The sequence below is a fragment of the Anas platyrhynchos genome, chromosome Z, assembly GCF_047663525.1.
Source record: "Anas platyrhynchos isolate ZD024472 breed Pekin duck chromosome Z, IASCAAS_PekinDuck_T2T, whole genome shotgun sequence".
NCBI classification, from domain to species: domain Eukaryota; kingdom Metazoa; phylum Chordata; class Aves; order Anseriformes; family Anatidae; genus Anas; species Anas platyrhynchos.
This window is the reverse complement of record NC_092621.1, coordinates 19,271,373-19,298,260: the sequence shown is the minus strand read 5'-3', so window position 1 is coordinate 19,298,260 and position 26,888 is coordinate 19,271,373. Positions and strand designations below refer to the sequence as shown.

Sequence of the window (26,888 nt, the reverse complement as noted above, 5' to 3'; positions counted from 1 at the left end):
TCTCAGTCTCCAGCATCTCAGCCTTCTGAGGAACCTTCTTGCCACGGCCCCCTGGCCCCATCTCCTCCTTCAATTTATTGGAGGCCAGGCATAGGGACCCTTTGCCATGTTCTGCAGAATTCAGCAGGAAACTGCCTCTGCCTTTTACAGGTCCTGGGGCACACATCAGATAAAGAGCCTCCAGTGCTTTGGCATTGTGATGAATGAGGATTTTCCTCATGAAAGGCAGCAGCAGTGAGACAACAGACTTAGTTCTGCCTTAGTTATACAAGATATAGGAAGAGAGAAGTAGCATCCTGATAAATGTTAACAGATGGGATTCCTCATCTACATCATTTTAAGGGATTTCAGCATCTTTTTCCTAGGTTATATACATCACCATGTTCAGCTTACTATCATGGGATGACCTTCGTTACCTCATAAACAGGCCATGCGGAGAGGCACTCCTTTCATACCCTGCTGTCTAACCCCAGGTCTTTGTTTTAATTGAACTCATAGGAAGAAGGTAAGATAATTTCAGAGGGCAAGGGTGGAATGTGCTTCACACTGGGGCTTGACCTAGAGCTATGGCTTGTGGGGTGCAGAGAGGTGGTCTCCCAGCAGCATCCCCTGCTTTGCCCCTCCAGCCAGCCAGGGCTATAAAGTCAAGGCAAGGAGCAGAGAAAGCTGAGATCAAGTTACCTTCTCTCTGTTCAAGGGAACACAGGGAGTTTCTGCTTCAGGTGGGTTTGGGGACATGGGCTGACCAGGGACCAGACAGACTTCCGCCTTCCCTCCAATCCTTTTCAGTAACATTGGTTCTCAGAGGGAAGGAAAAGTAATCCTAATGATGGAAAGAAAATAACAAGAGAAGACTGGCTCTAGATATGGTAGGCCTCCGCAGTCCAATGCCTGCCAATTTTTATTTATTAATTTATTTATTTTTTCCAGAAGACCTTTACATAATAACGAGAAAGAACAGAATTGGTCTCAGCTGTGTCCCATGTCTAGCCACACGCCTTGTCATGTCTAAATAAACTGGCAGCTGACATTTTAGCTGTTCTTAGCCATGGGGTTTCCAGAAAGCAAAACATTTATTTTTTCCACTTTGTGTGCATGTGTGTGTTAACATCCTCTTCAGAGAAACTGCAAATGAACTGCAGAAACAGACACACACACAAAAAAAATAAAAAATAAAATAAACTGAACTTGGGAAAAACAGGCTCATGGCTGAGGGCAATATGTTTCCACAGGGGAAGATGTGAGTTGGGGTTCTATGGTTTATTTGTTGAAAACAAAACAAAAAAAAAAAAAAAAAAACATTCTCAATGTCACAGCTATACCTGGGTTTAGTGATGGGCACCTCGCCTTTCATCATGCCAGCTTTCTCTCTGTGGCTTTTCTCGTGGTTTAGATGAGCTGAATTATTCTCCAGCATGGAAGTGCAGTGTTTCTTCATCCAGGTGAGCTCAGCTGGACTTTCTTTGCCTTTCACTCATCTTCCTCTCTCCAGGTCCAGATCCTTCCCTCTGCTGAGAGTAGTGCCACTTGCCATGGCTGTCCCTCAGCCAGATTAAAAGACTTCAGTCAGCACCTCAGTTGAACACATTTTCATGCCTACTGATGGATGTTTGTCACCCCGGGGAATGCTACAGAGCAGATGACAACTCAAGAGCATCAGATCTTGGAGCCTGCCCAGTTAAGCAGCCAACTCCCTAGACCCACTTCCATGAGCATTTCTGAGATGTCATGTTCTCTTAATTGCAGGGAGTTTTGGAGTTAAGGCGAGCTCTGGTGTCCTTCCTCTGAATTAGGACTGCTACTCATGTGCCGTGGACACCAAAACTGGCCCAGCTTCTTCTTCACTGAGTTTGGAAGACACAGCAGGGTAACATAATATCTCCTTCCACAGGTTTTCTCAGGAATCTTACAAGCAGATCTCTCTGGACACAAATAAATTTATCAGTCTGTCTGTGGGATTTCTTTCACTAAGTGAAACTGCATGTGGGACTTTATATCTTTGTCATTGACAAAATATTCTTGGGTCTTCTCCCTTGCTCATCAGAAAAGGAAAACCTAAAAGCAAAGACTATTTCAAATGTGATTAATGGACTAGTCTTTTGATGTAATGCCAAAATCTCGGCTGCTCAGAGCAAAATTTGGTCACATGTATAAATCTTGAATTACTCCCCCCGTCCCTCCCTTGTCTGTGATTACACTCTTTTGAAAACAAGTTGTAGCTGATTCTAATCAGAATTTCTCTGTCCTTTAAAACTGTCACATTTTGTTGTTGTTAATTGCAGGGGTCTCAGAAAAGTATTTGGTCTTGTCCTGTTATAGCTGTGGGACATGTGCTGCTTGGTTAAAGAAAGAAGCTCATTCCTAAATTCGGTCGTTATTTTTTGATTTACTTCTTGCATGTTTATGTTTGAATTAACTTTACTTTAAAGGAATTATTTTTTTTTTCTTCCTTCTTTTTTCATGGATGAATTATAATAAGAGTGACCTGATGAAAAGCAGTAGAATGGAACAAGAGAAAAAAGGGTCTGGCAGGCACAGCATATGGAAAATAAACCTGACCTCTTGCTTAGTGGGGCCAAAGTTAATGGTTATAGACAGTCTTTGTTCATGGAACATGTTCTCCTGCTCTGAAGAAAGCAAGCAATTGTTCTGCTAAATTAAAACTTAATGTGAAATAAACAGCCTTTTTTACGGGAAGAGAATTCCCTGTTCTGCAGAGTCCCCCCAGTCAGCAAGGAATCACTTCTTGCAGAAATCCTGCTTGACCACAAAATAATGTCCAGGACATCTGCTATGGCAATGATACCTGATGTAAAGTGATATTTTTATGTATGTATGTATGTATGTATGTATGTATTTATTTATTTATTTCAAGGGGAAAATAAATGAATCCCACAGAAAGAGGGTGAGTGCACACAGCACACTCATTCCCTACTGCTTTGTCCACATTGTGTGTCAAAACTCTGATCATGGAGTGAAAATTCCTGGGCACAATGACAGGACCTGTCACTTCATCCCTCATCTGTGTTGGGACAATGTTGTAAAAAGCTAACACAAGCCACCGAGCACTCCAGCTGATAAGGAAGACCTTTGATCTTTCTTTGGTGTTTTCTGGGAATGCTCACTTCTGAACCATGCTTAAAGTGGGGGCAGCACTGGGGCACCTCTCCTTGAAGCATATTAACATATTGACCTCAGCGCCTTTGTCCCAGAGTCAGAAGTATGATATGGCTAATGAGTGGGATCAGCAACAAAATACCAGCCCTGGGCTGGAATAAAGGAACAATGTCATATTGCCTGTTTGATATTCCATAAGACCTATCCTGGCAGCAAGATAGGGAGGACCAGCTGTCATTTCAAAGGCAAGGAACTTCTGAGCAGTAGAGTTTTCATTTCTACTTTCTATACATCTTTTTCTCAGGAATTTCCTCATGAAGATGCACAGCTTCTCAAGTGGATAAAAGATTTCATATGATAGGGCATTAACCACACATCTTAGAGAATTAGCCTGAAAGCACATTAATCTCACCATTAAAAAATGTGCACTTTTTTCCCAGTGTAAATCCATCTAGCCTCAACACCTAGACATTAAGTCTTCCTAAGTCTCTGCCTGATTAAATTTCTCCATAGTAGCTGATACCCTCTCTGTATGATAACATGCAAACTGATCAGTCACCTGCTTAAGTTCTCTTTGATAAGCTAAATCATTTGATTTGCCCTTCATAACTTCATAACTAAGGTAACCTCAGCCATTCTTCCTGCTGATCCCGATTTTTTCCTTTCCCCTTAAGATGTGGACACATGATCTGGACACAACCCTGTAACTGGATAGCCTTTCCCCACTCCGTGTACAAAGTGAGCAACTTTGTTTAGTCCTACTGCATCCAGCTACTTGGATCCTGCATAAAAATACAGGGCTGCATCTTGCTGGCAGGTGGATCTTGTTAGCTCCAGCTAAGATGTGAGAAGAGTTCGTTTCTTTGAAAGAGAACAAACAAGCTGCTCGGACAGAGGAGATCCATGCAGAAGAACCCCAGCCAAGTTTGGAGAGAAAACTTTGGCTGCAGTTTGTTTTATTATTGTTGTTGTTTGAATTGCAAATAAAGGCCAGGAAGGAGGCAAGTTTGGACTATGTACAGAATGTGAGTACTCTTTTTAGAGCCGGTGGGAACATTGCCTGCTCACCCCCACACACAAATACACACACTCAACTCTCAGGCTTCTCTATCCCTGGAACAGAGGAGTATGATGAGCCACTTGCAAGGGAAAAGACGAAACTCCAGATGCAGATAAAGAAATACTGGTGACTGAATTATAGACTTGAAAAACAGACTTTATCTGGGGATAAATATAGGTTGTACTTAATGTACAGGCACGTGAGGTGCCTGAAGTTGTCACACAGGAATGTACAAATCACACATAATTCTGCTCCTTTGGCAGAACTGGAAGAGCTGGAGGGCAAATATAATGCCTGCAACAGAGATGGCCAGGCAATGCAGTTCTCACTTTGAGGGGATTGCCCTCTTCTAATGATGTATGGAATGGTCATCTATCAGAGTTATCATAATATTGATATCACAGAACAGGGCTCCACTGCATAAGTACAGGCAGATGGCCATAAATATGCAACAAGAACAGGATTAAGGAGAAAAAAAGCACGTATTATCTTAATACAGAATGACAGCTCGCCACACACATGTGCACACACACAGCCTTCTGAGCTTGTCAATACAGCTCTTTGGGATGTTAACTGTTGAGGATCTGAACATTTCTGTTCCACAGTAATCTCACAGGAAAAAAAAAAAAAAAATTACATGGTGCAATACCCATAACAAAATCTTCTGACCTGCTTCAAAACAAGCAATAAGTAAGCCTCATAAAGAAAAACTAATACAGTATGAAAAAGTCCAAAGACCAGGGGGTGTTTAATTTCCCAGGGCTTTGATGAGTAAATTTTCCACTCTCCACAGTGCAGGTCAGGAACCCATGTCCATTCCAAAGTGAACACTATTGTTTTCTGATCTTTGAACCCTAACACCTGTCAGTGCCACATTCCCAGGGGACAGGACTGGGGCTGGTATTTCTGTTTAACAAAGAAAATATTTACAGACTGATCACTCCCTGAGCAACATCCATCCTGTTAACTGCTAGAAAAGTAATTTAAGTGCAACTGAAAGATATTAGGGAAATGCTGCAGATCTGAATGTAATCAGATGTCTTTTCCTGTTGCTCTAGAGATATCTGAGATAACTCCACTTACACGGGATAGCTACACCGGATTCATGTGAGGCAACTGAGAGAAGGGTTTAGCCCCAATAACTGGAAATGTTATTAATCAACTCTTATTAAAGCTTCAGGAATTCATCTTTCAAAAGCAAGTTTCCATGACACCTTATATTTTGTCATAATTCTTTGTTTGTGCAGAAGAAGGCTGAAACAAGAGCTTTCTATAAACAAGGAAATGGCCTAACTCTCTCCCTCGTGCAGGAAAAGCCAGAAAAGGACATCTCCAAAGCCAGTTGTTCCCTGGAGCGTGCCAAACACCCACCCCCTTTCAAAAGCAAGCAAAGCCTTTGGCTCCCCTCTCCTGCAGATCTGCACGTAGAGCAGGACATCCCCCAGGAGGAGGGCGGGAACCCGTGGGGCTGTCCTGGCTCCTGGTCCCTCCCTGCATCTCCGCGGCACACACACAGCTCCACTGGGCTCTTCCCTCCCCAAGCACCCCACCGTGATGTCCCTTGCTGCGGGTGGGCGTCAAAAGGGAGAGTCCCCTGCAGGGTCTGGGCAGGGTGGTGCTGGGTCAATGGGCAGGACATGTAGCACAGAGCTTCCTCTCCCAGCAGGGCTCACTCACAAAGCCTGACTTCATGTTTCGGCTCTCTGCAGGAAAAGGTCTCTCATCTTTGGGTTAGTGAGGCAGTAGCACAGGCTGCTCAGAGAAGCTGTGGATGTCCCATCCCTGGAGGTGTTCAAGGCCAGGCTGGATGGGGCTTCAGGTAACCTGGGCTGGTGGGAGGTGTCCCTGCCCATGGCAGGGGGTTAGAACTGCGTGGTCTTTAAGGCCCCTTCCAACCCAAGCCATTCTGTAATTCTATAATCACCTACACAGCAGCTTGGCCAGCAGTGACCTGCAGACATACAGGTCAAAGGGCAGACAGGCACAGCATTCACTAATAACCATTTCTTTAGGCAGCATCTGATGCCACTGGATCAGTCTGTGGTCACAGATAATAAGAGCTAAGGCTTCCTCTAATAAGGCTTAGGTAACACTTTCTGGGCACATCTGAGTGAGATCCGGGTTTTTGTCTCTGAGTCATGGTAGTAGGCAGCCCTGCTTGTTACTTTGACATAAATAAAGGTCACATTTGAGGGAAAAGAACACCTGAAGCTGCATGAGGAGTTTGGCAGGTTGGTGGTTGAACTGAGAGATTTGCATTTAACTTCCACCAGCTAATGAAACACTACCTCAGCCAGGTAATTTCCAATGCTTTCTCATCTGTGGCCAAAATAGAAGCTCGATCAATAAACAGCAGGAGCTGCTTTTGGCACAGAGGTGCCAGAGCTTACTTGCAGTTAGGACAACAGGCTGAAGATGTGATTGCTGAGTAATAACACTAGCTCTGTTGGCTTGTGATGCTCCACCCTGCGTGCCTCTGTTAGCTATTGTGTTGATGTTGCCATTAGTTTCTATACCTCAAGGTCAGGTCAGCTTGCAATTAGCAAGCAACTAGCCTGAAGGGAAAAGATAACTACAGTGGTTCAGTAATAGGGATTTGTGTTGGCCAAATATTTCGTAGGAAAATCTTAATTTTGTGATTGTTGCCTTTCTGTACAGGTATTGATTTTCACTAATTAGATTGGTATTTAAATTACTGACTAAGAGGTTTGTGGCAAATAGCTGTTAAGTCATAGCTATTTCTGTAACTGGCTCCCTGGGAGTACTGAAAAGCAAGCTGTTCAGATCACACGATCCTGTTATATGTCCTGATTGGATAAGCAGCAGTCTGATGATCGGGTTTCAGTAGTACATGTTCATGACTCTTACCCTGAAATCTCATTTCTGCAAATTATCTGCAATATCCTCATAAGGTGGGATGTACAGCAGAAATCATATTCACTAAAATATTTAGAGGATGCACATACACAAATTACAGCCTCTTGCCTAGGAGGCATGCATCCTTGTTTAATGCAGAAAGGAGCAGACATAGAGGCTTCTCCTCTGAAGAACTTTCTGCTTTGCCAGCCCTCTTGGGGCCACCTTGATGAGCAGTAAGAACTCACTCTCCAAGTCAGTTCAGCCTGTGGCTTCTTGACAAATCTTGTCAGCATCATGGCTAATTGATGCAAATTGCAGTGTGGGTTTCATACTATGGCTGCGTCTGTCTATGGGCTGGTATGAGGTTAAAGGTATGCTCATCAGATGTTGTAACCCTAGTGTAAGCTTAACTGTGCCATCAACACCCAGATGTGGCCTGCTGGGCATGCTTTCTCATCCACACAGATCATAGAATTTTGTGTTCATTTTCACCAACAATGACTTGAGCTCTAAGTCAAAGCAGAATCTGGTGCTATTTTACAGCTTTAAAGCCCTTCAACTGATTAAACTAGATGTCTCAATATGCATACAATTATAAATGTAGTGTCTTTTCTTTCAGCAATCCTGATATGGGAACATGAGAAATTGTTGGATGAATATTATGTTTTCACATTTTTAATTATGATCTTTCAACTTTTTGTTTTGTTTTGTTTTTGCATTTTAATCTTGATTTTAAAATAAAGGTTAGGAAAATATTGAAAAATAGGAAATTAAGTGAACTACATTTTTGGGGAGAGGTAGACATAAGAATGAAATCTGATGGATATTTTCACTCTGACAATTTCCAGATGAATTTTGGGTTTGTTGTGACAATATTTTTCCAGCCTTGCAAAAAAATTGTAGCTTCAGTAGTTACCCTTCTACTTGGCACTCATTAATCAATATGTATGACAGAAGCATACAGCTCTTATAGTCTGTAAATCTTCTGATTTGCAAGAGGAGCTTGCAAAAAATAGTATCCATTTAGAGAATAATTTGAAATGCTTGCAGTTTAAATTTACTTTCTGAAGACTCACAGACTAGAATCAAGCTCAGCAATATTGCAATGTCATAATACTTGACAGAGAAACCAATAGAAGATAAAAAATTGATATAAATAAATTCTGATATGAAAATCTGATGGAAAAAGTTAATAAGCCCTGTTCTGGGGAGAAGCAGACAGGACGAGACAGAGATGGGGAAGAGTGAGAGAGAGAGATTCTTCTTCTCAGTGTCTTGTTTTGTTTTCCAACATGCAGTCAAGAATAATTTAAATCAAATTTGAATTTGATGCATATGTAACTGATTTAGAGACTAAAACTCAACCATGTGAATTTGAAGACCTAAATGACTCTTTATGATGAGAAAAAAAAATAGCCTTATGTGTGGAATACACAATGAAGAACATTGCAAGAAAATGATTTAACTTTAAGAGAGCTGTGGAAAGGATGGTTCAGGCTTTTTATAAGCTAGTACCAAATAAGTCTCCTCACCCAAGATAGCATGATTTCAGGCAGAAATATACAAATATAAGGAAACCACAGGAGTGACACAGTGAGGAAGTGAGTTCTAGTGAGGAAAAGGTGTGGTTACTTCATCTGCAAGTACTAGAAAAAGTAGCAGAAGGGGGAGGTATCTTTTTCTATGTTTAAATGCCAGATGTGACAGGCCAATGGTTATAACAGATTCCTAGAATGCTTTGGGTTGGAAGGGACCCTAAACATCACCTCATCCCAACCCACCCTGCCATGGGCAGAGACACCTTCCACTTATATCTGTTAACTTTCCAAAGACTACAGAAAAAGACGTGCAATTCTCCTAAGACATGCATTTCTGTAAAGAAGGAGTGTTGAGTGCTCTGTAGCAGTGGGGGCAAGGTTGTGATGGCTGAGCTGACACCACACAGGCAGGCATACCATGGCTTGTGGATCCAAATTAGGAGCTGGCAGTTAGGTTCCCAAGCCTGTATCATCAGCAGCACAGGCTGCAGAGCTCTGGGAATAGATATAGAAGGGGGGAGCACTTTGTGCTGAAACCTGGTGTCTACCTCATACATATTTCAGACTTCCAGTGAGTCCCCAAGAACTGGGGGTTCATCCATCAGTTTGGTTTTACCAGTTCAGGGGCTGTGAGTGAGCCCTCTGATATCAACCTAAATAAGCCAAGTGGTAATAATTGGGCTTTTTTTTTTTCAAAAATGCCATTCTATTCCAACTAAAATGTTGCCCTAAATTTACCTTTCAACCCTAATAATTCTAGTGTGCTTTCCAAAACTGGATGCCCAGAAGCTTCTGTTCTTTTAGGAAGAAAATCTCAGCTGTGCTGCCAATACTCAGTCTCCTTGCTTTGGCTCTGTACCCAAAGCCCACGTACCAACAATGTCTTAAAAGAGGTGCCTCTGCTGATTTCAAAGTGAGTGATGTTAATGGCTGCATTCTGAGAACTTCTTATAGTATAACTGACATGGATTATTTATGGCAACCCAAATGGCCCAGAACAGCTATTCTAAAAACAATATACGAGAGTTGGTTATGCATCATGCTTTGCCTCATGTCCCACCTACCCCAAGTAAAATGTGTATGTAGCCATTGACAGTAACATTTTCTTCAGGCCCACATGTAACTTTGGGGATGCACCATGTTCCTGTAAAGGCTGTTTTAATGGCTAAGTGTACTCACATCCCAGTGGATGTTCCCCAGTGCTCAAACAGGTGTCCCAAAACAGACATATGACAGACTGGCACAGACAGCTTTTGGGACACCATGCTCTGGGAGAAGCTATCCTTTGTTGCAGAAAGGCCATAGACAGAATGTCAGGACAGCCACATAAGCATCTTTTGCTGGTCTGCTGCAGGAAGAGGGATGAGTGAGGTGCTGATGGTGACTCCAGAGCTGGACATGCCCTCACCACCAGTCCCATAGTGCCTGAACCCATGGCCAGAGCCTAGTGTTGGTCACAGCTTCCATCCACAGCCCTGCATGCAGCAACGTGACAAATCAGGTCTGGAGTCTCCCAGGGAGCCCAGTGAGGAGCAGAGGAGGCAGGGCTGCAACATGGGGCCAACAACCCAGAGACAAAGATAGGGCTGGGTACAGGCACACCCATGGCCCAGCATTGTGTGTCAGAAAATTATCAGTTGGAAACTCCTACTGTCTGGAGGCACAGAGAATTTGCAGCATTCTCAGCTGAGGGAATAGATGCTGAAAACCTGCCAGCAAGGGTTTTATGTTGGAGGTAAGGGAATGTAGTAGGCCTGTACAGCCTTAGTGGAACAAGAGAGGCACATCTGTAGCCTTTTCAACATTCAGCATACTTTATTTGAGCACATGTAGGTGGTTTACTAAGTCGAATAAAGTTAAAGATTTATAGATTTTACTTCTTGCAGCTCTGGCACTCACTGCACACAGCTACATTAAGTCCCTTAAATATCAGTCTGCCTCTTTCCAAAGTTAAGTTAGTAAAATTTGCTTCCCCCCTCCTCAGAATGCTGTAACCATAATTAATGTTTCCTTAATGGTCTGAGAAAAACTTTTAGGTAAAAGACACTGTGAAACCACAAACTAATAGCATTCCCAAAGAGAGAGTCGAAAAGTTAGCTGAACTCATTTTTTAAGAAGCTGAAGATTTCTTTGCAACTATTCCAAATAAGTTAGCTAATTTTCCCTTCCATCAAAACAATATAACGTCAGAGGGATGGCATTTTTTAGCTGTTATAGACTAGCCAAGGTCACATTCCTCTGCAAGGCGATTGTCTTCCAATGCATACCATTCCTTGGGATAGATAAATAATGAGTTAATGTTTACAGGGAATACTGTCAACAGAAAATAATCTAAAAATATCACATTTTTGTATTGATTTCACTTCATCTGAAAATAAATAAATAAATAAAAACAATATCAGGATAAACAGTAAATTTGCTTAAGAGTTTAATGTACAGGAACACTTAAATCGGGAAACATTATCAATACAGCTATGGTAATGTGACTACATTTTCTTTCAATGGCAAGGTGATTTTCTTTTAAAGGGAACACAGCCACAAAGCTTTGTTTCACATTTAGAAAAGCAATAAAACATACCCTACTCCCTTAAAGTGCATTTGTGCCAAAAATCAGTGCAAGACTTCTTAGTTTGTTGTGACTAATGCCACAACCTAAGTCTTTCATGAGCAACAGATGTTGCTTTCATCTCTGAACTACACAGCCCCAGTACAAAACCAGGACTGACAAAGGTTGTAGACTTCCCATAGGAATACCAGTACACCCCACATTGCCCTTCCTTTCTGCATGTCTCATTAGACCTCACCACAGTGTTGATCCATTCCATGATGACCCGCTAAAGGTTGGTCATAAGGGATGAATATAGCCCATGGTCTTGTCCAAAGATGGTCTGCGTTAACATGTGGCTGCATTTTGCTGAACTTGGTTTTCCAAAAAACCCACATAACTTCCAATTAACATGGTGCACAAGAGGAAACCTCACAATTCACTCAAACATCTGTACATCTTTACACTTATATTTACAATAGCATATTAATTTGTTTTCATATATATTGTATATATATTTAAATTAAGAAAAATATCCCTTCTGCTGAAGGAAAGGGTATCCGTTTTCAGGCTGTTTGGTCAATTATTCAAACAGTGCTCACAGCATGACTCAGGACTTGCACTTATCCAGAGACTACTGTTCAGGACTACACTGAGAATGCACATTGCAACCCTTGCACTATCCCGTGTTCCTGGTATGTGCCTGGCACTTAGTCTTTCCATGGAGTCACTCCAGGAGGAAATATTTTCTGTATCAGCCATGTTCCCTTTGCTGGGAGCAAACCAAGCCCAACAGTCCAAACTTTGAGTCATTTACTGGTTTGCTTTGATCCAAGACTGATGTTTATGCTTGTTAGTGGACAAGACAGAGAATCTCATCTACATATTTTAGGTTATCTTTCCCAAGGATGGCAGTTCAAAGCAGCAGTCCTGTGTTAAACTTCAGTGTGGAATCCAACTTTGTAATACATGTTGAAGAAATTAAATCTGAAGTAAAATCCATCACTTTAAAAATTCTCCTTTTAATTTCTTTTCCTTTCTCTTCCTTTTCACATTATTCCTATTTAATTTTACTTCTTTTTCCCCATTTCTCTGTGGCTCTTCCTCTTCACTGCCTTTGTTTTTTTTCCAGTTTATCCATTTTTTCTCCAGGTATGGCCTCATTGTTCCCCCATTACCCTCCTCCTTTCTTAATAGTGACGCTCTCTGTTAGCATGAGTCCTGGTGTATGGCATGAAACCACTGCCACTCTGCTCCCAAGTTCTGGTTTTCTGCTGATTTTTTTCCTAAAAGCCCTTCATGCACAATGACTAAAGCACTATTTTCTCCGGCCTTCTGAGCACTTCCTCCTTGCCCTGGGTTTATTTTTTCCCTTCTTGCCAGCAGTCCATCTCTCTCTCTCTCTCTCTTTTTTATTTTTCTTCTTTAAATCAGTTATACAACTCCCTCTACACACACTTGGGGAGGCTCTGCAGTGATTTGCTCATTTTCATTTAAAATCACTTGCACATCTGATGCAATGCAGGCAGAGCTGCAACACAGCAGGTTACCTTAAAATCAACAGTGCTCATAACTGCCAGATGAAGGGAGGAAGGGGACCAAAGGGCTGAATGTATCAGGGCTGGGGACGTCCCCATCCTTTCATGGAAGGTGGTATATAAAGTACTGAGTAAACAAATAATTGAAAACATCCAGTACCTTTTCATCTTAGGCTGCCTCAGGCATGGGAGGAAAAATGGGTTAATGAGGGAAAGGCTTTTAGACTAATCCAAGGCAAAAATGATTGTCCTTTCAAATACGATTACTAGGAAAGTCATTTGGAAGCCAGTGGGACAGAGCGGTGTGGAGTAAGCTGTCTCTCTGATACACATCAGAGAGACCTTCACACTGGCTGATTATAGTGAATACATAGTTGACATTAGCAGAGACAAAAAGCTACATGAGTGCCACGTTGCCTTCAACAGCTCCCTTCGTCCCTGAAAAATTTCACAGGGAACAAAAAAAGCATTATTCTTTTTCTTCCAAAGAGCAGAGCAGGTAAAGGGTCTTCTGGAAGTCAACAGCATTTCACCTTATAGAAAGAACATGAAAACGTCTCTGAGTCATCTGCAATCATTTTTACAGCTCCATGGCAATGCAGAGGGTACTTCAAATAAAGTTGGAACAACGATGCTGGGACATCTGCAATGCCCACCCCACCCTGTGCATGTCTGTTTAGCACTGAGGAGAGAGCCCCTGGAACCTGGGGAGGAAAGGTCTGCACACTCAGGGCTTGTCAGAATCAGAAGGAAGCCAGCCACAACCTTTACATGCATTGCATTGTGCCAGGAATCTAGAGCCCTTCATAAACCTTTTCTAAAGCTTTGCTTGCCATGCAGTATGGCACCAGCAACAACAGAGCCCAACCTTAATTTTGTGATTTTCTCCACTTGCAAAAGCAATTTATTAGAGAAATATAAATTGAAAGTAGTCTTTCTGAGTGCAACATGCATGTTTAACCTCTTGTAAATGACCACTAGTCTTTGTTTTTTGCTTTGTACTAATCAATGCCTGCAGTCCTTATTGCACATTCATTCAGCCTTTGCTCCTAGCACGTTAACTAGAAGTGAATGGGAATCTTCTAGTACAAAAGGAAAGCATTTTTTTAAATACATAAATAAATAAATTGCCTTGGCTTGCAGGAGCTCAGACTATTGTGTTACAGTAAGTCTGTGGAGCTGGACAACAACAACCAAGCAGTTGAAGACAGCTAAGTGTATTAGGAAGATCAATCAGAGTAACATATGGGATATGTTGCTTTGATAAAGACTGAGACTTCACAAAAGCAGAAATGATTAATTACCCGAAGTAGGAGAAGCAAGAAGATTACTTGACTTACAAGCATGGAAGCTGATGTGTGCTTTGGGAACACAGGGTGCTTGAACGTTTGGCTTGTTTTGCAAGTTCCTGGGTATGTTGATCTTCTCTGATTCTCTGCTGAATAGGCCTGTCTTTCTGTTCAAAATATGAGAGAACCTGTAAAGACTTCTTTATCAGAGGACAAACACTCTAAAAGCAATTAGTTTCCAGGTGAGCTTGCAATTTTCTTTTCAAGTTTGCATCTGTCTTTCTCCTCACCTTAAAGGAAAAGAAAATCAGAAAACAAACATTATTAATACAGCATCTCAGAAATAACACATAAAAATATCCCAAGAGCTCTCACCTGGTATTAAGAGTACTAGGAAATAAAGCAAAGGAATATTGCATGCACTGACCATTATGCACTTAACTACATCATCCCTCTCCTATCTACAACTTAAAACAACAATATTCATCCTTTAGCCTCAAGGCACAAATTCTTAAAGCCCCTGTGCAAGAGTACGTGATGACACACATGAGTGGAGGTTCCCTTAGAAACACAAACAAACAAGTTTTTTTTTTTTCCATCTGCTGGACCAACCCCACCCTCTATATGCCTGTAAACAGAGCTAGTGGTGGATTACAGGATCCATGTTTTTGCTTCAGGTGATCCCTCTAGCAACAGCCATTCATTTTGCAAATGTTTTTAAATAGTGCTTTCAGAGTAAAACAACTTTTCAGTAATTTGGAACTGTTATTTTTGTTCTAATTGAGGGAGCCAGGAATTTGTTGGAGTTTTTTGGTTAGTTTTAGTGTCATTTCCAGTGACATCTAGGAGAGCAACCATGAATCATGATTTGCTTCCCTCAATAGTTGCTTCTGTTTCAGTTTATTTTCCCAATGACTTAAGTCACTTCTTACTAGGTGCCACATTGTATGAGCCTAAGAGCTTTCTCCTCTTGAATTAAGTTTCAAGAGTTTTCTTAAAACTTCATCAGATGCAGAAAACCATATGATGTAAAGCAGAAACTAGAAACACTAGAAACCTTTGAGAAACATGAAGACTGTGGTTTTAGGCAGAGGATGAACTAACCAGCTTAGATAGAACAACACCCGGCGTCATCCTTCTACCATCTGAAATGTGAAACAGAAGAGTAAAATTAAAACTAAGCCTGTTGAGTGGACAGACACCTAACCTGTGGTTGAGTGAGATATCTAGGCTATTACCAGTACTCTCAGACTTGTCTTTTTTCTTCCTTTGACAAATTATGTTCCTTGCTTGTGGTCTTTTATTGTAAGCCCCTCTCCTCTCTGTTTTCTGAAATCTCTGAAGTTCTGAAGTCTTTTGTGGAGGCCCCAGCCTAGATATGATGTCAGCCTTGCTACTCATGGAAAAGAAAAGGGAAAAAAAATAGAGTGGGACAGGACTAGACAGTTGAAAAAACACTGACTTCTTGGACATGCCCCTTATCTTACATACTTTGGGGTTCACTTTCACTTTTAAAACACTTATTATATGAATAATTTCTGAAAAACAGGTAAGCAATGGTAAGCAACAGGTAAGCTCTGTGAGTCTTTAGGAGTTAGTGGCTGTCTTCGGAGCTGTCTTATGAATGCTTATCATGAAGGAAGAGATTGTTAGGTATACTGCAACTTGAAGTTTCTTGGCATACTTGTTCAAAAGGTACAAGCAATATGCAGAGCACCAAGGTGTAATCACCACCTGATAAGGCACACCATGTCCTTTGGACTGAATTCCATTGATTCCAGGCTCATTCAGATGAGATTAAATAGAGAAAAGGCTTCAGGCTCAATTTTTCCTCATGTCATCCCTATCCTTTTATAGTAATTTCTAAGAACACGCTGTAAGTTATTACCAGTCTTTCTGCTTTGTGACTCATACTTGACTAGCCTTGATATAGGTGTTTATTGTTTCTGCCAACAATATATGGTGCAAGTGCATAATCCAGACCTGCATGTGTTACTGATTTCACCTGAAAATCCTTGTCTTTTGTACATGGTAGTTGCAGACAATATATTATAGAGAAATGAAGCCAATCTCAGTCTGTGGTTTCAAGCAGCATAACTTTAGGGAAATGTGGATCTAGGAAAGGCATATGTCTAGTAGCATTGTTAAAGTAGTTGGTAACATTTTTGTTTTTTTAAATAAAACATTTCACACTCATTTAATGTTACTATTTAATTAAAAAAAAAAAAAGTCACTTACACCAGCGTGAAACAGGTTTATGCCATGAAAGATCTCAACAAACAGTTTAAAGTTGAAGGGCTGATACTTGTCCTGTCTTGTCTTGACAGTTACTGCACAGCATAATCCAGCTCTGCCAATCAGATCTGAACAAAGGAAACAGCAGTTGTCTGACTGTGAATCACTTCTCACCTCAATTAATATAAATATTGAGTTTGCACAAGCAGACTTGACAATTTGAGACATGCCCCAATTTTCTGTGTAACCAGCACTTAATGACTGATACCCAATACTTGGACCTAGTGCTGAGGGTGAAGTCAACGGTTTAGCACTTTGTTTTGTGAAAGTGAGTCGAAGCTCAGCAGAAGGATTTCAGGTGTTTTGTAGAAGTTTTGGAAATAACTTGTATCTGTAGATGAAAAGGTTCCCATTGGTTTTAATAGCTCTCAGGCGCATTTCTTAACATTTCTGAAGTGAATTCTCATTCCTTTAACTTCCTGCAAATGTTTGAATGAATTCATTGACTCCAGGAAACATTCCCTGGAACAAAGGATGCTTAGGCTAGATCTACAGAGATCTGGAGAGAAAAAAAAAAAAAAAAAAAAAAACACCGAGCACACTCTCCTATGTGTTTGTACCAGCAGTGTATGATTTTGAAGTTATATTTTTTCAACAACAAGAATCATAGAATCATAGAATTATTTAGATTGGAAAAGACTTCTAAGACCACCTGGTCCAACCTTTACCCTAGCACTGCAACATCTAACTTTAAAACATGTCACTAAGTACCACATCTACCTGTTTTTGAAGACCTCCAGGGAGATAGTCTCAACTACTTCCCTTAACTACTTCCCTGAGCCTCCTGTTCCAATATGTCACGGCCCTTGCAGTGAAGAATTATTTCTTAATAACCAGCCTAAACCTCTCCTAGTGTAATTTAAGGCCATTTCCTCTTCTCTTATCAGTTCGTGCTTGGGAAAAGAGACCAATCCCTACCTCACTATACCCTCCTTTAAGATAATTGAAGAGGATGATAAGTTCTCCCTTGAGCCTCCATTTCTCCAGGCTAAACCACCCCATCTCACTCAGCTGCTCCTCATAAGACTTGTTTTCTAGACCCTTCATCAGCTTCATTGGCCTTCTTTGGACATGCTCCATTGCCTCAATGCCCTTCTTGTAGCAAGGGGCCCAAAACTGAGCACAGCATTCAAGAACCAAGTACAGGGGGACAATCACTTCTCCAGTGCTGCTGGCCACACTATTTCTGATCCAAGCCAGGATGCTGTTGGCTTTCTTGGCCACCTGAGCACACTGCTGGCTCACAATCAGCTGGCTGTCGACCAATACCCCCAGGTCTCTTTCTGCTGGGCAGCTTTCCAGCCACTCTTCCCCCAGCCTGTAGTGTTTCATGAGGTTGTTGTGCCCCAGTTGCAGAAGAAACTTGCAATCTTATTAGTAGGTCCAACAAAATATCTAATTTTATTTAACATGTTTGCAAATAACTTGCAGTTCAAGAACTGCTCAATTTAGCTGAGGAACTGAGGACCACACTCAAAAAAAAAAGAAAAAAAACAACCTGACAAAACACTTTCCAAACAAAGTGTTTGCCCAACTCTGTCTCCAGATAATTAGCTCAAATCTGGCAAGAGCCAATCCTAGATATTGAAAGGCACAATTGTCTAATAGCATCTTACCAGACCCTCTAAGATGCCATGGTGGTCTTATTTCATTTCCTAGACAGTTGACAAATGTCAGCAGGAAAATTACTCTCAGCATTAGCCCTAGTTAGTAACCTCACCTTCTGTCCAGGGTCTTAATCAGCAAAGACTAAAGTGCCTCATGATCCTTATTAAAGGGGTTCTTCTGGGCTAAGATTTGTTGACAAGGACATGAAGGAAAGCTTTTAGGTTGGATATTGAATCTACAAGAGAAACATAGCTTCTGAGTGAAACAGACTGGTTAGCACTGCTGTATTTTCCTGAAAGATAGTACATACACAGAGAACTTCAGTATATTCTGTTTCATATTTACCTCTCTAATCAGTGCTGAGAAGTTTAGTTGGTCAGTCTGACTTCCAGCAATCCTAAGTATCCACAGCTCTTGATCCCTCCACAGGAGCAAAGAACAGTCAGCAAGTCTGGAAAATGGACCACTTAATTATGGGTGTAAGCAAACATTCACATTTGTGTTTGAGTTGGTTTGATACATAATACTAGGGGAAAACTCTAATTCATACCATTACTTGTAACCAGAACAAATGGATAGATATGCATGCATGTCTGAAACAAAGAGAAGGAGAGAGAGACCATTTATGTGGTAGGGAGCATGACAGTAAAAATTATCTATATTGCATATTTTGCTTATGCACTCCATTTCATGCTCACAGTATGTGCAGGTGTAAGTGGCCTCTTCGTATGGTAATAGGCCGCACACTGGCCTATATTGCTTGTTGCATGGCTTTATGCATCTGTGTTTATCCAATGCTGGTGGTAGATATGAAATATAGGAGTCTTTATAGAAACTGAAAATGTTTTACTGTGATGAGCTGCAAGAGTTTTGTTCAGCTTATTGATCAGAAGGCCATGTGGTGGTAACCCGACCATCTCTAAGTCTATAAATACAAATAACATCTGCTGGCAGAAGCAACTTTAATGAGGTTGAGTAGGGGCCAGATGAAGCTGGATACATAGGAGTAAACTGTAGGTTTCTGGCAATGAATAAGCTGTAGAGTTCTGGCAATGAACATAATTAGCCTTTGGAGCAGCACAGAAAGCAATGTAGTGGAATCTTTTTTTTTGCTAGAGAAAGAAACAAAGACTTTTTAGAACTAAATTGGACATCTGTATAATATATGTGTTTAGATCAATCAGAAATTATGGGGTTCAATGAGACGCCCAAGGAGGAACATTCTGTAGCCTGTGCTATGTATGAGGTCCAAGCAAAGGGTCACCACATGCTTTCCAGAATATTACAGATTTGTGATATTTTGCCATGATTCTCACAGTACCAAATGTTTTACATGCAAAGTCAAGGCCTGGAGGCAAAGAGCTGTGTTACAGGCTCAACTTACTTTATTCTGTTTCTTGTTAAATGTCTACTCCTTGCCTTCACTCTTAGAACCACAGAATTCCAGAAATGGGGAACTGGAAGACACATTGGCAGGTTATTCCCACAGGGCAAGGGAGTAGGGCTGCACACAGCCTGCATGATGCATGCCAGATGTTTGCCTCATCTGTGCTTAAAAACCTCCTGTAAAGGAGATCTTGTTTCTGAAAAGCCTGTTCCAATGCTACACTGTGTTTGTAATCAGATTTTTTGCTAAGACTTAATCTAAATCTAAGAGGTGAATTAGCCAATTACTTCATGTCCTGCCCTCTGCAGAGAAGGGAAAATTGATTTCTGCCTTCTTTAAAACAATTTTTATGTATTTGCAGAAGTGTTATCATCTTCTTTCTGTCTCTGCTTCCTAGACTAAACAGTCCTAGTTCTCTTAACCTTTCTCAGAGGTTCATGTTTTCTAAACTTCTTATCATCTTGATGCAGCTCACTAGCTCTCTTTTCAGCTTGTCTGCAGTTATCTTAAAATGCAGCACCCAAAACTGGACACACTACTTCAGCCGAGGCTGTACCAGTGCCAAGTAGAGCAGAATAATTACCTCTCTTGTCTTATACCCAGCATTCCTGCCAATACGTCTTGGAGTGACATTTGTCTCTCTCTTCTCCCCCCCCCCCCCCCCCCCTTTTTTTTTTTTGCAAAAGCATCACATTGTTGTGAAAAGAAGCTTGAAAATGTGACCCGAGTGCTGGGTGAGGTTTCCAAATCCAAAAGGCACATAAAAAGAAGGGGGGGGGGGGGGGGGGGGGGGTGGAGAGGAAGGTTATTTTTCAGTCACTCGCACAAAATGTGGGCCTGGCTCAATATATTTAAATGTCTTGTGTTGGCAGTTCTGACTTAAAATCAATGAATGTCTACAGCCAAGCTTCATTTAATTTGTACCAATGAGTGGGAAAACCCTGGCAAACTGCATATTTTTGCAAAGTGAGACATAAAAGAGCAACACAGGAAAAGGTAATGAATCACAGAACACATTTTGATCACTTATGTGCAAAACGATATTAATTCTGTAAAGCACTTAAAGTACAAGAAACTGTACCAAGGAAACCCTGTTTGCAATGCTGGGAAACCAGGGGAACCTTTCAGGACTTTGTGGAGAGCACGATGCGTAACTTATACAGAGTGCCAGTTAATGCTGTGCAAATTAGAGAGGTTTTAATGGAACTGTCTTTGTAGGTTTAGCAGCTGCTTTCTAATCTGTGGCCCTGTTAGCCATGCTTTTCAGCAAACTGTGTTGTTGTTGTTTGTTTGTTTGTTTTGAATTTCCCAGGCCAAAGCATCATGCTCAATTACATCAGTCACCTCATGTATTCTTGTAACTGATTTTAACACATTCTAGCAATGGCTTGTCATCTTAGCAAAATCAGAAAGGGAGAATATAGGATGCTAAGTACAGCCAGGAGGGTGAGGAGATTGCCAGTTGTTTACAGGCTATTTAAAAATATTTCTATGCATTTGATGATTTATCACAGGATTCCATGAAACTCCCTGTCTTTCAGTAATAAAAATAATAATAATAATAAATTAAATAAATAAATAAATAAAAGCCAAGAGACCCTCCACAGCTCCTCTTCCCAGGACCCTTCCAGTCTAGGAAAATCTCTCCTTTCAGCCACATACCTGTTTAAAATGTAAGTCTGACTGATTTTACAAGGAATAAAAAGTGCGTGTATCACTGTTTCAGAACCTTTATCAGGAGTTTGGCCAAGACTGTCATGGATAATTTGCTTGTTTGCTTGATGAGAGACCTCATGAGTGTTACGGTACAGAGGCTGTATAGGATGTCTGGAGTGTCTAATGATCCACAGTCAAGAGAGAGGGTACGTGTTGGGAAGAGAAGCATGGCCACAAGCATGCAACATGATATAATTGCTTGAGCAGCAATTCACTCCCTTTTGGGGGAGGTGAAACAAATAAATAAGGTCCACACCTGTACTCCCCTCTCCTGAGGCAGGAGAGCTGTTATACCAAACTGCTATCTCAGGGCTGTGAATCCAAGGTAGACCCCTAGAGCTGGATCCTGAAAAATAAACACCAAAAGGCACTGCCTCTCACAGAGCAAATGCATTCTGAATAAAAGTTCAGGAAAAGGAGGTGCATAATTTACAGCTGAGAATGTTGGGTATGCTGAAATGGCATGCACTTTTACACATCACTCAGTCCATACATGTCAGCCCATTCCCAATGCAAAGCTCCTGTTTTGTCTACCATATATTATCATGTAGTATTGTATAAACTGAGGTTCTGTCCTAAAAACTCTTGTCCAGCTATGGATCTATGTACCATGAAGAAACACTACCTTTCGTGTTATTTCATATATTATTTCATGTTATTTTACACAACATTCCCATTTACCTGACTGGGGCAAGTAAATGGGAGCCACTAGGTAAAGACAAAGTTTTCTTTCACCCATGTATGTACAAACTGTCCTGAGAAATGACACACTTTACAGAAATTGCCCACTGATACACTTAGGCTTCTCCCTCAACACATGTGCATGATCATCCCTCTGTGGTCAGAGCACAGGAACGGGAATTAAAATAGTAGCCCTTACAACTGTCTGATATAAATATGCAGTCTTGTTCTCTTTTGGCTCTAAAGTACAAAATACTTGATGTGAGGGAACCTAAGGCAGATCACTGGGATATGTTAGTAATTTTATTACAGCTGAAGAAACATGTAGGAAGATGGAGCTGTCTTAAATGAATTCATTTCTTTCACATGGAAATTTTATGGGGGTTAAAGATTCAGGCTTCAACCTTCCCAACTATGCAGTAATAAGAGGGCAGGGAAAAGACTTCCTCCCTTCTCCCTCTTTTTTTTTTTTTTTTTTTTTTTTTTAATACTATTAAAAAGCCCTTTCTTCTTCTTAGGCATTTTTACCTTTTGTGTACTATTGTTTCAAACTAGAAATGCATTCAGCATAAACTTAATGAGTCATCACTTGCCTACCCTCTTCCTCACCCTGTAAGGAAATGTAATCTCAGGAGAAATTTGCTATATGTTCAAAGATGAAACAATGTGGATGTTTTCAGAGCCAAGGTAAATTCACACTATAGAATATCTTGTGTTAGAAAGTTAATTTTCTCTTTGACCAAAGTATGGGTGACTTTCTGCAGCATCTTTTTCTATAGCTGTGACGTGTTCATTTAGGCAATGAGAAGCCATGGTATAGGATCAGGCAGTCCATGACAGTTTAGCTGTTAGCATGTCCCCTGCCATTAATTTGACCCACACCAGATGAATTGGGTGATTTTCAGAGTCCACGTAACAGATCCACACTGAGTTCTGCCAAAATAAGCCTTGAACTGAGCAAAGATTTACTGGGGTCAGACATGCTAGTGCTGTGTTTGCATTAGTTAAACTGCATCACAGAAGGAGGAGAGGATGGCTTTCTCCTGAGAAATGCCCTGGAGAGACTACATGGGAATCTTTCACCCTTCCAGATAGACAAGAAGAAGGGGGAGAGTGGCAAAATTCCCATAATGGGAAAACATCCATCTTTTTTTTTTTTTTTTCTTTTAATTGAGCCCATTTTAGGATACAGGATTTTGAACCTGAACTTCCACTGCTCAGTGAATGTGCTGCCCAATAGACAATTTGCAACATATTCTTTTCTCCATTTAAAGTTATAACCTAGATCTGGGATCATTTCCAAGTTTCCTAGTTACGAAGAACACATGCAGGTTGACCACTGACCACTGGCTGGTCAGAAAATGTGACTTGCATCCGATACCTCAGATGAATTTTGCCCTCACAAGTTGCTGTATCTGACTTGTGGCAATGCTTCTCAGTACTGAATACCAATGATGGGCACCATGACTCAGAATGGATGGTAGAGGGATGCTACTTGCATTTTGTGTGCTCACCTCTATTGCAGGGTAAACACTTTAAACCTCTCCAACTGGACACCTGAGGAGGACATATCACTAGTTGGTTATGATCAAATATTTTGTCCTTCCTATTTAATACACAATTTAATTTACAGTCCACAACCCTTGAGTGCCAAATATCTCTACTGGTGGTGGCAACCAATACCATTGCTCTCACCTCTGTGCCAAGCCATGGATAGTCTTACTGAGATTTGAAGATCTGGGTTTGGAAATCCTTGACCATGGTCTTATTACAGACCTCAGGATCTCTTCTGGATTCTTATCCCAACACCTCAGACACATTCTTTCATTGGAAAATAACTCAGACACTTCAGTGCTCTGTCTCAGTTTCCCCGTCATAACCAGAAGAATAATATATGGTGAAGCCTCAGAGAGACTAAGATACGGGGGGCTACGAAGATGGTGAAAGGCCTGGAGGGGAAGACGTACGAGGAACGGCTGAGGGCACTGGGCCTGTTCAGCCTGGAGAAGAGGAGGCTGAGGGGAGACCTCATCGCAGTCTACAACTTCCTCGTAAGGGGGTGTCGAGAGGCAGGAGACCTTTTCTCCATTAACACCAGTGACAGGACCCGCGGGAACGGGGTTAAGCTGAGGCAGGGGAAATTTAGGCTTGACATCAGGAGGGGGTTCTTCACAGAGAGGGTGGTTGCACACTGGAACAGGCTCCCCAGGGAAGTGGTCACTGCACCGAGCCTGTCTGAATTTAAGAAGAGATTGGACTGTGCACTTAGTCACATGGTCTGAACTTTTGGGTAGACCTGTGCGGTGTCAAGAGTTGGACTTGATGATCCTTAAGGGTCCCTTCCAACTCAGGATATTCTATGATTCTATGATTCTACATCTGCATGCCATACTGAGGGTGTGCATCCTACTTGCACCCCGTCCTGACTTGTTTGTCACTCCTGTTGCTTTTTGGCTGGCAGAAGCCTGAGTCAGGACTGTCATTTTCCATGAAGCACCTCATAAGGCTGGGCCCTGCCCTAGGCTCTTGGTTCTCCACCAGCACAAATTTTAACAGCAGTAAATGCTGAGAGGATTAGGTGGAAGCCTGCTCAAATATTTTAGAGGATGCATGAGGTTTTTTAGAAGTAACAGTGTAAAATACTAGTAAATCCAAGATGGCCATGTTTTACACTCACATAGAATGTATACAAAGGGCTCTCTGAGGTGCAATGGAGGAGGAAAGCCTGGCCTGATGCCTGCTCACTGCCACCAGTCCTGTGTGGCAGGGGTCAGCCTTAAAGACCTGGGTAAGAGAAAGCAAAGTTAATTCAAGGGGAGGAAAAGGGCTGCAGGCAGGGTGTGATGGAAAGCAGGCGAGTGAACTGAGGCATTAACTCTTGCAGCCAGAGCTTCCTGGTGGGACCCCTGAGCAATGCCCTCAAGCACAACGCTTGACATTTCGCCAGCTTTATTTGAGGAGGAAGAAGGGCGGGAGGAATGTTTTCTCAAAGGGAAAAAAAAAAAAAAAAAAACAACCTCACCCTGCAAAAGCTTTCCGTTGCCGGGGAACTTGAGGGAAAACTCAGGAAAACTCCTTTTCATGTTCTTTATGATGTTTACTCTGCCGCACGCTGCCAAGGCGGGGAGGGAGGGGATCGGCTGGGGCAAAAGCAGCACGCACAGCGGGATGGCACAAACGGCGTGCTGCTCCGTGCCCTCCACCCAGAGCCGCGGGGAAAGCCCTGCCCAGGAGAGGACACCACAGCCCCTGGCTCTCCCTTTCTGCCCGTCCTGTCCTCCGGGCCCAGCCGGCGGCTGCAACGGGAAGGCCACAGCGGATGTGTGATGAAAGGGCTGCTGCAGCTTATCTCCCCGCGCAGGGGCCTGCTCCGAGGGCGGCGCGGCCCACTGCACCGGCTTTGTTGGCTGGCGCTGTCGGCGTGGCCGCGTGATTCATGCAGGGCCCACGCGACGCTTGCCAAGGAAAGCTTCCCCCTTCCCCTCCCCAGCCAGGAATCAACGCGGCAGAGGGCCACCGAGGTCACAAGATCTGCCTGTTATTGCGTTTTACAGGAAGGAAGATACGTTGCCTTCAGATCAGTTTATCAGCTGACTTCCCTGTGAAGAAGACAGGGGCTGTTTTTCCTGTTCATCGCCACCCCCGTAATTCCCAAACGAGCGCGCTCTGTTTGCATCTCCTGCCGGTTCAGCTGCGCACGCTTCTGAAACAGCCCAGTATTAAGCAAACAAATAAAAAAGCCATTGTGCGGCCGCGCAGAGCCGACGTCTCTTATCAAACTGCCCTGCACGAGGGGATAAATCTCTTCCTTGGGGCCGCCTGTCGTCTCGCTGCCTGCTGGTGTCAATGCACAATTAAACCCGTTGTGACGAGATAGACGCGGCGGGTGAGCGCGGGGCGAGCTGCTCGCAGGGGTGAGCTGCCCTCGCTGCTCTCAAGGTGCCTTCCTTTCCGCTTTGAAAACCCACAAGTATTGCAGTGTGTTATGTTTGTGGGTTTTTTGTTGTTTTTGTTTGTTTATATTTTTGAGGGGGGGCTGTCTTTTAAAACCCAGGATCTCGGCAGATTATTTTTAAGCATCTACCCTTTCCCTGTGCAAGGGATAAAACAGTGTGCAGAGTTGGCCTCCTCCCTGAGGTCCCTCTGTTCGTAAGGTTTTCAGCTGGGGACGGGTTGCCTGTTTCCTCTCTTTACTCTCTGTGACAAATTCATTTCTGTGACCAGGAAACTGCAGATGTTGCAGATCCACCAAGGCATAGCTTATTATCTAATGATTCTTAATCTCGGAAGGATTACACGTGTTGAATAATGCCATTCATTGATAAAGAGTTGAAGGGAATCATCCTGATTAGAATGTATGCACAGTGGCAGCTTTAACTGATTATACTCTTTTTATATAGCTGTAAAACCAGAACAACCCTCCATTGCTCCTGGCATCTTAACAAGTTTGATTAACCCAGCAAGAAACAGTACTTACCAGAATAAAATTGCTGTTTTTACTCTCTGCTGGGCTGCACACCTGCGCTGCTGCACAGCAAAACAGCCACTGATCTTTGACCTCTTCAGTATCCACTAATTTCTGTGGTATTCATCTGGTTAGACTTTTCACCCATCTTTGCATTGCATTGCATTTCCTCCATCTATACAGAAAACCTTTGGCCTCTAGTGCTCTGGGTATGCTGAATCCTGCAGTAACCCAGAAGGAGGAAGATCCCATCCAATGTGCAATCCACTAAGAATTTTGTTCTTGAGGCAGGATCAGGATTCATATCACTATTCAAGACATTTACATTAACTTTCCTACTTTTTCAGTTGGTGTCTGTCCACAAATGTTTCATGTCCAGATCTTAATGCCTGCACTCACATCCAAGCCTGCAGTTTACAGTTATGCAAGGTGAAGCAGTAAACTTCGCCTGTAATCTTCAGTGCATTACTGTACAGTGAGTACTTTTATGCATTTTGATTGACCTTCATCTAAAATGATATATATATTTGGAAGGACTGCAGATATCCACCACATTTATTTTCAGACAGTACTGTTTTATTTATTAAATTGTGGCAGCTGAATCTGTACTGGGCCTGGGTATAACCCACACTGCATAAGAAGCTAAACTACGGTGATTTTTGAGAAGGGTTTATAAAAAACTCTTCTTGATATCAGAGCCTAAAAATGCCTAAAGCATGAGGATGGCATTTTTAATAGAATAAGTACATGTATGTTTTCGCAGTACAAAAAAAAAAAAAAAAAAAAAAAA

General features: G+C 42.0%; 1 long non-coding RNA gene across 3 annotated transcripts in view; it reads right to left on the bottom strand.

The window, feature by feature from the left end:
* The window catches only part of LOC101793527 (uncharacterized), a 75,811-nt gene that overhangs the window by 22,442 nt on the left and 26,481 nt on the right, over positions 1-26,888 (bottom strand). Inside the window, exons 1-5 of one of the 3 annotated variants that reach the window (XR_005261872.2) lie at positions 24,656-25,503; positions 18,195-18,300; positions 16,185-16,309; positions 13,998-14,236; positions 10,986-13,190 (exon numbers count right to left, since the gene is read on the bottom strand). This is a non-coding gene — a long non-coding RNA (uncharacterized lncRNA). Of the gene's footprint in view, positions 1-10,985; positions 13,191-13,997; positions 14,237-16,184; positions 16,310-18,194; positions 18,301-24,655; positions 25,527-26,888 lie in introns of those variants that run through there. The other 2 variants (XR_011805919.1, XR_011805918.1) reach the window with 2 other exon arrangements.